This window comes from Dama dama, chromosome 9, assembly GCF_033118175.1.
Source record: "Dama dama isolate Ldn47 chromosome 9, ASM3311817v1, whole genome shotgun sequence".
Taxonomy (NCBI): Eukaryota; Metazoa; Chordata; class Mammalia; order Artiodactyla; family Cervidae; genus Dama; species Dama dama.
In genome coordinates this window covers 19,618,472-19,632,403 of record NC_083689.1, presented here as the reverse complement: position 1 = coordinate 19,632,403, position 13,932 = coordinate 19,618,472, and the positions used below count along the sequence as shown (strand labels likewise).

At 40.4% G+C, this 13,932-nt stretch overlaps 1 pseudogene; it reads left to right on the top strand.

The window, feature by feature from the left end:
- Positions 1–5,564: 5,564 nt before the first annotated feature.
- On the top strand, positions 5,565–12,099 carry LOC133062778 (vomeronasal type-2 receptor 116-like; annotated as a pseudogene).
- The last annotated feature ends 1,833 nt before the right edge of the window (positions 12,100–13,932 follow it).

Sequence of the window (13,932 nt, the reverse complement as noted above, 5' to 3'; positions counted from 1 at the left end):
ATGTAACTGTCTTTTCATAACTTTTTCTTGCTTCTTTGTTTAGCAGGGACTTCCTGTGCTAGCTAGGTTGACTAGAAGTGGCAAAAGCAGTCATCCCTCTCTGGTTCTTCATCTCACAGAAAATATTTCCAGGCTTTCTTTATCAACTAAGATGACAGATGCAGATTTTTGATGTATGGCCTCTATTCTATTGAAATTTCCTTTTATTCTTCTTCTGCTGAGTGTTTTTGTTATGAAGGAGTGTCATAATATTATTAGCTATTACATTGATTGGTTTTCATACACTGGACCATCCTTTTGGTCCCAGGAATAAATCTCATTTGTCTGTCATTCAGAATCCATTTAATGTGTTGCTACATTCAGTTTGCTAGTATGTGTTAAAGATATTTCTACTAGTAGTCACGAGTATATTCATCTAATAGCATTCTCTTTCTGTATTGTCTGTTTCTGGCTTTGGTAAAAGGGTAATACTGACCTCATGGAATGAGTTAGAGTTCTCTCCTCTTCAGTTTTTTGGAGAAGCATTTTAGAATCAGTATCGTTAAGTAATTTTTTATGTTTGGTAGAAAGCAACAGTGAAACCATGTGGTACAAGACTGTGCTTTATAGGACTTTTTGGGTTATTGATTCCATAGTCTTACTAGTTATAGGTCTATTTAGATTTTCTACTTCTTCTTGATTCAGTTTTGGGAGCAGCTTTTCCAGAAATTCGTCCATTTTGTCTGGATTATCTAATCTGTCGATGTACAACTGTACATAGTATTTTCTTCAAATCGTTTCTTTTCCCTATAAATCCAGCAGTGATGCCCACAAATCCATTTCTTACTTTGAGTAACTGAATCTTCTCTCCTTTTTCACAGTGTATTTGAAGTTTGTCATTTTTGTGGATCTTTGCAAAGAACAAACTGTTGATTTTCCTTGTATTTGTCTCCTCTCTTTTATTCTGCTGTCCATATAATCTATATCATTGCATGCTCTGTGATAGATGTGAATTTAGGTTTTATTATATTTCCTGACACTTCATGGTATAAAATTAGGTTGTTAATAAGATAGATTTCAAATTGTATTTGAGATAAAGAAAGTGGCTTTCTTAATTATATATGCCAAGATCAGTAATCGAGGAATAAATGTACTTTCTTGCTAAAGCATCAGTTGAAATTTTTATGAAGAGTGCTAAGATGATTCCAGACCAGCCTGTTTCTAACCCTGCCGTGTCCCTGGGCGCAGTGGTGACTCAGCCACCATGAGCTCCGTGCAGGGACGTCAATCATGGACACAGGAGGGCGGGGCCCTCAGTGTCGGGATGGGCGTGTCTCCCCCACACCTCCCTCTCTGCTCCCAAGCCCCGAAGTCTGAGAGTCACAGACTATGATGCAATCACAGAGGGAAGGGGAAAAACATATGTATGGTCATTGTTTTTCACCAGGATGGAGGGGGGCAGGTGCAGAGTCCCAGGACGGGAGCCTCCCCAGAGGTTCTCCATGGGGCTGACAGGAAGCAGTAAAAAGAAGGGGAAGCCAGGCTGCTCCCATCACGGCCACACCGAGGGTGACGTCTCAGCACTGTGACCCCCTTACACACACCTGCTTTCTGACTCTACCTGTGCCCTGGTCTGGCACACCAGCCTGGCACATGCGCTGCAGTTTTCCCAGGCTGAGAGGCAGGGCCCCAGTGGCACATGCGGTGCTGACGTGAGGGGACGTGTTCCTTTCTGAGAGCAGAGCCGACGGACGCGCTCCCGAGCCAGCTTCTTCCCAGCTCAGCTTAGACACAGGGTTTTGTCTCCCTGTCCTGCAGACCCTGCCGTGTCCTTTCTGATCTGTCTTCTCCTCCTCCTGCATTTCTTACACACTGTATGTGAGCTGGATTATGGACGTTGTTTGCGATTCCAGAAGCCAAGAGTCTGTAGAGATGGGGACCTGGTGATGGGTGGATTTTTTCCTCTTTATGAGTTGTACCAGGAATCAGACACATTTTGGCTCTCTTTTGTGGGCGGCCAAAAACAAGAGGCGAACTATAGGTAAATAAGTTCTTGTTTACATGTGCACGTGAGTGTGTGTGTGTCCATTTAATCCCACAGAGAAGATGCTAAGGTGTGCACAGAAATTGCAGAATTGTAGGCTGACACACCCTCACTGGTGCTTTCCACGTGGCGCTCATGGTAAAGAATCCACCTCCCAAGGCAGGCGATCCAAGAGACGGGTGTTTGATTCCTGGGTCGGGAAGATCCTTTGGAGAAGGAAATGGCAATCCACTCCAGTATTCTTGTCTGGAGAATTCCATGGACAGAGGAGCCCGGTGGCTACAGTCTATGAAGACACAGAGTCAGATATGACTGACAAACTAACCTCAGATTCTCATTGTTTTGATCTTCTTTATCTCTTTCTACCTTAAATTTTTTCTCCCTACTACCTTCAAGACCGAGGAGAGAGTTAGACAACTTCTGTGTCAGCTCCATGAGCCTATTCTCAACGATCATTCCCCAGAGGTCTCAAAACAAGTGAACCTGCTGGGACTCCAGTCCCTGCTGTTGTCAGACCCTCCGACTGAGGCACACCATCCCTTGAGTCTCTGATCCCCTGGTCTGAGGTCACACTTAGGAGAAAGTGACACAGTCTGGCTGCTTACTTCTGACAGGGACATTGCTGAAATGTGCACCCCTGGAGATACCCCTAAGTTCCTTAAATCCACAACTCTTAAACGTTATGACCCAACGGACATCAGTCATCATGTAACCTTAAAATGAATGAGATATTCAGCCCATTATTCTGAAGGCCAAACAAGAAAAGGGGATAACATTTCAGACCAGTTTAATGCCCTTCATTTTTTATCCATTGCACTAATTTCTCCAGGAAAAAAAATGAGAACACTGCCTTAAAAATCTGGACTTTATCCAACTGTGAAGCAGGCATGTCTCCGGGTTTGTTCCAGTAATGATGCCTAACAAGGGATTTCCTTCAAACCGCCTGTGTGCTGTTCATGCTTTGTTGGTTGAAAGAATCACTAGTGCCTCTGAAATATTTAACATGTCCAGGGTTGCCTCATAGCTCAGTTGGTGAAGAATCCGCATGCAATGCAGGACACCTCAGTTCAATTCCTGGATTGGGAAGATCCCCTGGAGAAGGGATTGGCTACCCACTCCAGTATTCTTGGGCTACCCTTGTGGCTCAGCTGGCAGAGAATCCGCCCGCAATGCAGGAGACCTGGGTTTGATACCTATGTTGGGGAGATTCCCCTGGAGAAGGGAAAGGCTACCCACTCCAGTATTCTGGCCTGGAGAATACGAGGGTCTCAAAGAGTCTGAGTGACTTTCATTTTCACTTTGCATGTCCTCAGAAGAGTAAAGGGATGTGTAGGAACTCTGCACTTTGTTTCCACAAGTTGTTTCCATCTGTACTAATTCCTTCTGGAATTTTAAATCTATAGTCATTTTGGCAGGTATTCTTGCACTGGAGGGCTACTGACCTCTGGGGTTAGAGTTTCAGTCTTTCCAGAGTTTTATCTGTGTGAGAACCTTTGTGTGTCCAATCTTTGTCTGTTCCAGCTGTCTCATTTCATGTTTTGTTTCCTCTTGGTTTCCTTCCATAACTTTAAAAATAAGACATGGAATATTTTATGGAAATTATTTCAGGCACATGCATTGTCTAGTTTGGCGAAAGCTACTGATCACTTGCCTTCTACCAGAGTTAGGGTGTCAGAAAGTGACTATCAGGGGTTGAAGTAGACCCTCTGATCTCAGGCACTGTGAGGGGAAAGAGGGAACCTGTTTTCTCCTTGAAGCCAGTGTTGGGGGTAGGGCAGTTGGAGTCTTATTAATGTCAAAGGCTGGAGGTCAAACTTTGTTCCCTTCCTCCTGTACTGGAAGCCAGAGAAATTTCTGGCCATCTCCATTGTGGACAGAAGAGCTGAAGGGATTACGTGATTGTCAAATTCTGAAATTATTTCTGAAAGTCTCTGGGTTAGTCCATGATTGTATATGGTCAACTTCATTCTGTAAACAGATTTTCATATCTAACAGTGTATCATGAATGTAATTTAAATAAATGTATATCTGCATGATTATTATTGAATGTCTACAGAAGTCATGTCATATAGATATGGCAACACTTTAGCCATTGTGATTAATGTTATGTGACAATAGACATGCGATAACTAATCCTTCGTAACAAGCTTGGGCATTTCTCTTATTGAGGTAATTGTAAAACTGCTGGGTCAAAACACAGGCACATTCACATAGCTCTTGGTGTCTGTGGTGTGTGGTCAAGGGCCTGCTGGGAAACCAGCACTTCACCAGCCAGCCAGCAGAGGGCAGCGTCATCCCGTTTCTGTTGTTGGGCGGCGCTTAGTAGCTCAGTCCTGTCCCACTCTTTGTGGCCCCTTGGACTGTAGCCTGCCAGGCCCCTCTGTTCATGGGATTCTCCAGGCAAGAATACTGAAGTGAGTTGTAATGCCCTCCTCCAGGAGGTCTTCCCAACCCAGGGATGGAACCCTTTTCCCACATTTTTTACAAACTGAATATTCTATTTTGAACTTGGCTTCCTCAGTGACTCAGTGGTAAAGAGTCGGCCTGTAATGCAGGAGACTTGGAGACGTGGGTTCGTTCCTGAGTTAAGAAGACCCCTTGGAGAAGGAAATGACACCCCACTCCAGCATTCTCACCTGGAAATTTCCATGGCCAGAGGAACCTGGCGGGGTCCAGTCCATGGGACTGCAAAGATTCAGACACAACTGAGCGTGTGTTCTGCATCACATCAGAGACACAAATATAAAGCCATTTTTAAATTATTTTAAGTATTGTTTTAAGGCTATTATTTTAATGTGCACATCTTTACTAATTAGAGTCACAGTATTGTTACCTATTTTTTTTTTAGGACATTCTACCTATTTGTAAAGACGTTTGTATGATCATAGCCTTTATCTTTAATGATATTTCTACAGAGTATTATTCTGTTGCTAATTTATTTATTTCTTTTTTTCCAAAAACTATTTTTGTGCTATGCTTGGTCTTTATCGCGGTATGTGGGCTTTCTTAGCTCCCAGACCAGGGATTGAACCCATGTTCCCTGAAGTGGAAAGTAAATAATTCCATGATTTGCATAACAATTACCTGGGTGCACTGTGGGATGTTTGACCATCATTTATCCTCGGTCTGTTTTGCCATTTAATCCTGTGTTGGTGTGGAGAATTAAAAAAGTATGAGTTCCTCAGGCTTTGCAGTTAATTTTTTTTTCCACTTTTGCTTTACTTTTCATCTAACTCCAGAATTTATTGGTATCCATGTATACTGAATTTTAAAAAATAAATGCAAGGCTTTATGGAGATATAATTCACACAAAAAATTCAGCCTTATATAGTGTACAGTTCAGTAATTTTTGCACACTCACAGAGGTGTGCAACCCTCACTCCTATCTAATTTTAGAATATTTGTGTCACCCGAAAATGCAATTTCATGCTCATCATTAATTTCTTTCCATTTTGATATGCTCTCAACACACATTGATAATCTACTGTCTCTTTAGATTTTCCAATTCTGGAAGTTTCATATAAACAGGATTATGTAAAACATGACCTTTTGTGAGTGGCTTCTTTCACTTAGTTTCTTTATTGATTATCTGTCTGGATGATCTGTTCGCTGTTGAAAGTGGGATATTAATGTCCCCTATTGTTACTGAATTGTTGTCTATTTCATTCCCTTATGATCTGTTAGTATTTGCTTAATACTTAATGCTTTCATGAAGTAGGATGTTAAGTAGTGGGTTTTTCATACATGTGCTTTATTAAGTTGAGGGAATCCCCTATATTCCCAGTTTGCTGAGGTTTTGTTAAAGGAATGGATGTTAGGTTATTCGCTCTACATTGTTTGCAGTTGTATGACTTTCTAAAATTGAAGTACAGTGATTTACAATATTGTGTTATTTTCAGGTGCAGAGCTTAGTGATTGTGTTGCACTGTGGATAGTGTGGGCATTTTAACAATATTAACTCTTCCAGTCAAGAGTATGGGAAATCTTTCCATTTCTTTAGCATCATCTTTGGTTTCCACAATCAGTGTTTTATAGTTTTCAGCGTTCAGGTCTTTCATCTCTTTTCTTAAGTTTATTCCAACTATTTTTGTGTGTGTGTGATTTTATTTAATTTTTTTTAATTTATTTCTAATTGAAGAATAATTGCTTTACAATATTGTGTTGGTTTCTGCCATACATCAACATGAGTCAGCCACAGGTACACATGTCCCCTCCCTCTTGAATCTCCCTCCCACCTCCCATCCCATCTTAACACCCCTCTAGGTTGTCACAGAGCACTGGTTTGAGCTCCCGGAGTGATACAGCAAATTCCCACTGGCTATCTACATACATGTTTCCCTGCTACTCTCTTTGTTCGTTCCATTCACTTCTCCCCCTGCTGTGTCCGCAAGTCTCTTCATGTCTGCATCTCCATTGCTGCCCTGCAAGTGAATTCATTAGCACCATCTTTCTAGATTCCATGTAAATGCGATATTTTTTTACTTTGTCTTTCTGATACTTCATTATTAGTATAAACAAATGCAACAGATTCCTGCACATTAATATTGTATCTTGCACTCTTGCTGAATTCATTTATTAGTTCTAAGCATTTTTGTGTGGAGGATTTATGGCTCTGCATAGCATATCATGTCATCTCCAAATAGACAGTTTTACCTCTTCCTTTACAATTTGGATACATTTTAGTTCTCCAAAGGATAAATGGATAATGAAGCAAGATTCAGTTATTAAAAGAAAGGAATTATTGGTATACATACAAGCTTTAAAAACATTATGCTAAGTGAAAGAAACCAGACACAAAAGGGGAAATATTATACAATTTCTTCCATAAAAAATGTCAGGAACAGGCAGATCTATAGACAGAATGTAGATTAATGACTGGCAGGGATTGTGTTTAGGGAGAAATGGGGAGTGACTGTTTAACTTCCACGAGTTTTTTGCGATGATGAAAATATTCTGGCATTAGAGAGTGCTGGTGATTGCACAACATTCCGTATGTCCTAAAACCCACTGAATTGTCCCCTTTGAAATGGTGAGTCCTATGTTATGTGAATTGTATCTCAAAAATTAAAGCATTCACTATTTCCCACGACAAAGTGACAAAGGCTCCTGTGGTTCAAGGATTGAAAGCCTAAATCAATAATTCCACTAATGCTCTATGAGTAGTAGATTTTAATTTTCTCCCACAGTGAGCACGTTTCACCTATTGTCATCAGGCAGTCATCAGTTCAGTCAGTTCAATCACTCAGTCGTGTCTGACTCTGCAGCCCCATGGACTGCAGCACACTAGGCTTCCCTGTCCTTCACTATTTCCTGGAGCTTGTTGAAACTCATGTCCATCAGGTCGGTGATGCCATGCAACCATCTCATCCTCTGTCGTCCCCTTCTCCTCCTGCCTTCAATCTTTCCCAGCGTCAGGGTCTTTTCCAATGAGTCAGTTCTTCACATCAGGTGGCCAAAGTATTGGAGTTTCAGCTTCAGCATCAGTCCTTCCAATGAATATTCAGGACTGATTTCCTTTAGGATTGAGTGGTTTAATCTCCTTGCAGTCCAAGGAACTCTCAAAGTCTTCTCCAACACCCCAGTTCAAAAGCAACAAAGATGACAAACACTACTTTCAGAACCGGACTGCGTTTTGAATGGCAACCTGCCCAATTAGCTTAGAATTCAGCCTCTTGTCTAGCCAGGACCCATGTGTTGTGTGTGTTAGTCGCTCAGTCATATCCCACTCTTTGCAACCCCATGGACTATAGCCCGCCAGGCTCTTCTGTCCATGGGATTCTCCAGGCAAGAATACTGAAGTGGGTTGCCATTCGCTTCTCCAGGGGATCTTCCCTACCCAGGGATCAAACCCTGGTCTCCTGTATTGTATACAGATTCTTTACCGTCTGAGCCACCATGGAATCCAGTCAGACAGTCATATTCTTGATCAAAAACATCCAACTGCAGGATGAGAAAAAAAAAAATTCAATGTTGTACCTTTTTGAGAATACAGGCATTTCCTTCCAGAAGCCACAAGCAAACTTTGTGGGTCAGGTTTACCAAAACTTATAACAAAGGCAAGGCTTTGAACAATGTCTAGACTGTATTCAATTCCTTCTCTCCTTGTTTTCAGGATGAGAGGAAAAGTTCACGTCACTAGAGTCGAAGAGATAATAAACACCCAAACAAAACTCAGCTTCTACCAACAAGAAAGCTTGAGTTTCGGGAGGTGGGGAAGCACTTGCTTTGAAAGTATAACCCTTCCATCTCTAATTTGAATACACTTTCCATTTCCCAATCTTTCTTCTCCTCTAGCTTCACCCATTCCTGTATAAAATTCAATTTAGAAACAGTGCTGGGGAGCACATGTCCTTGGATGAGAAAAGAAGTCATGTGCTACAGTATGATATCCTGAATGCTGTGAGTTTTCCAGATGGTCTTGGGTTCCTGATTAAAGTGGAAGAGTTTGGCTCCAATAGTCTCTATGATCAAGGCTTGGTGATCAAGGAAGAGATGATAGAATGGCCTATTGGATTTAAAGAGGTATGAGATCTTTTCAAGATGAGATGTACATATTGTAGAACTATCAGAGAGTCCTCATATGAGATTATGTGTGTACCCATTAAGTCAGCACTAAACTCATCCTTTGATTGCAAAATCTTGATTTTATACTATGTAGCCTACAGGTGTTCTGAGCCAATGTCTAGCAGGAGCAGATTTGTATAGGTGATTACTATTTCTTCTTCCAGTTTTATTAAGATAGAAATGGCATACAGCACCATATTTTAAGGGGTACAGCATAATGATTTGAGTTATATGCATCATGAAATAGTTACCTCCATAAGGTTAGTGAATATCCATCATCTCATGTAGATACATAATCAAAGAATTTTTTTCCTTGTGATGAGAACATTTAGGATTTATTCTTTTAACAACTTTCATGTATAACAGTGTTAATTTTTTTGTTGTGTTGTACAGTACATCCCTAGGACTTAGTTTTCTTATAACTGAAAGTTTGTATCTTTTAACAGTTTTCATTCAATTGCACCCCTCAACCTACTGCTGGTAACCACAAATCTGAACTCTCTTATGAGTTTGTTTTTGAATATTTGGCTTATCATACTATGCTACTTTCCCTTTTTTAGTTCTTGTTACATAACACCATGATTCTTTCTATACATTTGAAAATGGTCACCACTATAGTTTGGATATATCACCATACAAAGATATTACAGAGCTGTTGACTATACTCCTCAGACTATACATCACATACCCATGAAATTTATTTTGCAACTGGAAGTTTGTACCTTCTAATCTTCCCCACCTGTTTCTGTTTTCCGCCCAGCTTCTTCCCCTCTGGCAACCACCTTTTTGTTTCCTGAGTCTGATTTTTTTGTTTTGATGGTCATTTATTCGTTTGTTAAACATACATGTGAAATCATGCAGTTGTCTTTTTCTGTCTGAGTTATGACATTAAGCATAATACCTCCTAGGTCCCCATGTTGCCACAAATGGTCAGATTTCATTCTTTATTATGAAAGAATAATATTCCAGTGTGTGTAGCCAGAGCTACATACAGCTCAGGATTCAGAAAAAACTCTACAAGGAAGGCCACTGTGCTGCTTTAACTTGTGCTTTTTGTCTGAGACTCATTTCCAACTACTCAGGTGTAGAAATTTAATCACCCAATGATAACTGTCACTTTCCCCTTTCTCCTTAAAAAGGAGACTGAGGGCATAGGCAAAGTCATTGTGCACCAGCTTCTCAATTCATGCATTCATTCATTATTGGATCTGCACATTTTATTGTGGTAAATATATATAAATTTTACCATTTTAATCAGTCTTATGTGTAGAAGTCAGTGCTATTAAGTACATTTCAATGGTTGTGCAATCATTTCCACTATCCATGTACAGAAATTTATCATTATTAAAGCTCTATAGACATTAAAAAGTAACTCCCTTATACTGCTTCCTGGAAGTCCCTTGTTAGCATTCCTCCACCTCCTTTGTCTATGAACTTGTTTATTCCTCAGCACCTCGTGTGAGGAGAACCATACAGTGCTTGTCCTCTGGGGTCTGACTTATTTCACTTCCCATAACATTTTCAAGATTCATCCACTTTGCAGCCTGTGTTAGACAATTTCATTATTTTAAAACGTTGAATAGTGCTTCATTGCATATAGATACCACCTTTTATTGTCTCATTTGTCCTTCAGTGGACATTTGGGATGCTTCCCTCCTTTAGGTTATCATAACACTGCTAAGAATAGTGTACAAATATCTACTTAAGGCACTGCCTTTGTATCTTTTGGGTATATATCAATATTTAGAAGGGGGATATCTGATTCTTACGGTAATGTTATGTGTAATTTTTTGAGAAACTGACATGCTGCTTTTCACTTCAGCTATACCATTTTATACTCCTTCCAGTAATGTACGAAGATTCCAATTATTTAACATCCTTAGTGACATTTGTTATTTTAACTATTATTTTGTAAAAGAATAGCCATCCTAGGGGTATAAAGTGGTTATCTCATGATTTAGTTTGCATTTTGTAACACATACTAGTTTTGAGCAGAATTTCATGTATTTAATACCCGTTTGTATATCTTCTTTGGAGACATGTCCACACACGTCCTTTGTTCATAGTTTAATTGAGTTGTATTTTTGTTGTGTGGGTTTGTAGGAGCACTGGATTGATTCCAGATGTTAATCCCCTATCAAATGCAGATGTACAAATATTTTCTCCCTTTCGTTCCACTGTGCCTTCACTTTCTTGACACTTACCTTGATACATCAAAGACTTTAATTTGGATAAAGCCAAACTTACCATTTTTAAATTTATGACTTTACTCATGTACCGGGGAGAGTAAAGAGTTAGGAAGAATCAGTGCCTTTGTTAACTGAACCACAAATGAGCACACCCATTTCCACCATGTTAGAAGATTCATTAATAAATGTTTTTTTTTCTCCTGAAAGCATTGTCCCTTGGTAGAGAGTCTTAACTTGGTTTGTTTGAAGGTAACATCAGAGGGGATGAATACACACATCACAGAAATGGTGACAATATTCAAATTGATAAAAATGAACCGTGAAAATGAAATGCCACGTCTTTCTCCCCAGGTGCACAGCATTGTGTCCAGTGCCCGGACCAGGAGTACCCAAGCGGGAAGAGAAATCGCTGCCTCCCCAGAGTCCTGACCTTTGTGGCCTTAGAGGATTCTCTGGGGATGTCACTGGCCTGCACAGCTCTTTGCTTCTGTGTCCTCATGGCTGCGGTTTTGTGGGTCTTTGTGAAGCACCGAGACACCCCCATAGTCAAGGCCAATAACCGGGCTCTCAGCCATGTCCTGCTCATCTCCCTCCTCCTGTGTGTCCTCTGCTCCTTACTCTTCATCAATCATCCCCACACAGCCACCTGCGTCCTCTGACAGATCATACTTGGAGCTGTGTTCATTGTGGCTGTGGCCACTGTTTTGGCCAAAACCCTGGCTGTGATCCTGGCATTCAAGGCCGGGAAACCAGGAAGAACCATGAGGCGACTGCTGGTAACAGGAGCTGCTATGTCTTTCCCATGTGCTCCATGATCCAGGTGATTGATTATCTGTGGAGTCTGGCTGGGAACCTCTCCCCCTTTCCTTGAGATGGACTCACTCTGAGCCCAAGGAGCTCCTCATCATGTGCAACAAGGGCTCAGTCACTGCCTTCTACTGTGTCCTGGGCCACCCGGGCTCCTTAGCCCTGGCGACCTTGTCCTTGGCTTTCCTGGACAGAAACCTGCCTGACACCTTCAGTGAAGCCAAGTTCCTGACCTTCAGCATGCTGGTGCTCCTCGGTGTCTGGGTCACCTTCCTCCCCATCTGCCACAGCACCAAGGGCAAGGTCAAGGTGGCCGTGGAGAGCGTCTCCATCTTGGCCTCCAGAGCTGGGCTCCTAGGCTGTATCTTTGCCCCAAAGTGCTATATTACCCTCCTAAGACTTGAGAACTCTCTGAAAGATTTAAAGTATCAAACAGATTCTAAGAGAAATCTGCGTTCGGGTTTATCTCATAGTAAGTTGCTATTACACTTGGCTTTTGAACAGTATACCAGGTAGATATCATTCATCCCAACAATAGAAAGCAGTAAGTTGCTGTTATACTTGGTTTTTGAGCAGTATACCACATAGATATTTCTTATTCATTCCAATAATAGCATCAGAATTGCTTTACTTCTATTTCGCAGAGGATCTTTTTTCTCTTTTTAAAAGTCTCAGTCATTTAGAGTTATGGATAGATGTTCTATCTCAGATTAATGGCTCCTCAAAGCTCCTGCTACTGAATCTAGCTGGGTCCTCCATCATTAAGTGTACAGTAAGTACATCCTTCTTGTTTCCTCCACTCCTGTATCCAGAAAGTTCATTTTATCTGTAAAAACATTTCAGACCACCCTTTATTATGTCTGACAAGAGGAAAGATTCCTATTAGGAGAAAATACTGAAGGTATACATGCTTTTCACACATTAATGCAATTCTTTCAGAGATTTTTATTGAAAATATTTTTTTCTGAATGCAGAAAGTAGCCAATGAAAAATACTGGTAGCTATGGCAGATTCATGTTGATGTTTGACAGAAAACAACAAAATTCTGTAAAGCAATTATCCTTCAATTAAAAAATTAAATTTTTTAAATTACTGGTAGTATATTTTCTTCATTCAAATCATAATTTTGCAATTTACTTAAAATAGAAATTTAATCTTAACTCCTGAGTTTCCAAATAAACATGGGCTTTTTCTGGAGTCTCTACATTAATATTCAGTTTGTTCAGTTTTTTCCTCCAATAATGAACTTCAGAGAAATATTTTGGTATGTTACTTTTTCCCACATCTTCTCTCATTTTATCCCCCAATAAGTTATTTCTCTTTAAATAAATTCCTTTCCTTGTGAATTTGAGAATCAGCATCTCTAATTTCTAAAAATTATACTGTTTCTATCTATATCATACGGAGTTATTTGTCTTAAAGAAAATGAGCTCATTAACATGTTTTAATCATGGATAAAGATGGTATTCTCTATTTAATCAGGAATTTTATTTCCTCTCAATGCTTTAGTTTTTCTTTTTCTGTTGTTCAGTTGCTATGTCTGACTCTTTGGGACCCCAGGGACTGCAGCACACCAGGCTTCACTGTCTTTCACCATCTTCTGGAGTTTGTTCAAATTCAGGGATCCATTGAGTCTATGATGCCATCCATTTCATCCTCTGCACCTCCCTTCTCTTTTTGCCTTCAATTTTTCCCTAGCATCAGGGTCTTCTCCAGTGAGTCTGCTCTTTGCATTGGGTGACCAAAGTATGGGAGCTTCAGCGTCAATCCTTCTAATGAATATTCAGGGCTGGCTTCCTTTAGGATTGACTGGTTGGATCTCCTTGCTGTCCAAGGGACTCTCAAGAGTCTTCTCCAGCACCATAATTCAAAAGCATCAATTCTTTGGCACTCAGTCTTCTTCTTTCTGGTCCAACTCTCACATCCTTACATGGCTACTGGAAAAACCATAGCTTTGACTATATGGATCTTTTTTTCAGAGCCACGTCTCTTTTTAATATGCTATGTTTGTCATAGCTTTTCTTCCAAGAGGCAAGCATCTTTTAATTTCATGGCTGCAGTCACCATCCACAGTGGTTTTGGAGCCCAGTAAGATCTGCCACTGTTTCCACTTTTTCCCCTCTATTTGCCATGAAGTTATGAAACTGAAGGTCATGATCTTAGTTTTTTTAATGCTGAGTTTTAAACTGGCTTTTTTCACTCATCTCTTTCACCCTCATCAAAAGGCTCTTCAGTTCCCCTTCAGTTTCTGATCAACCACCTCAGAAATGCATGTACTTTATTTACATTACATTAAAATACATAAAGAAATGACAGAATTACCAAAAAGAATTTGTTAATCCACAACCA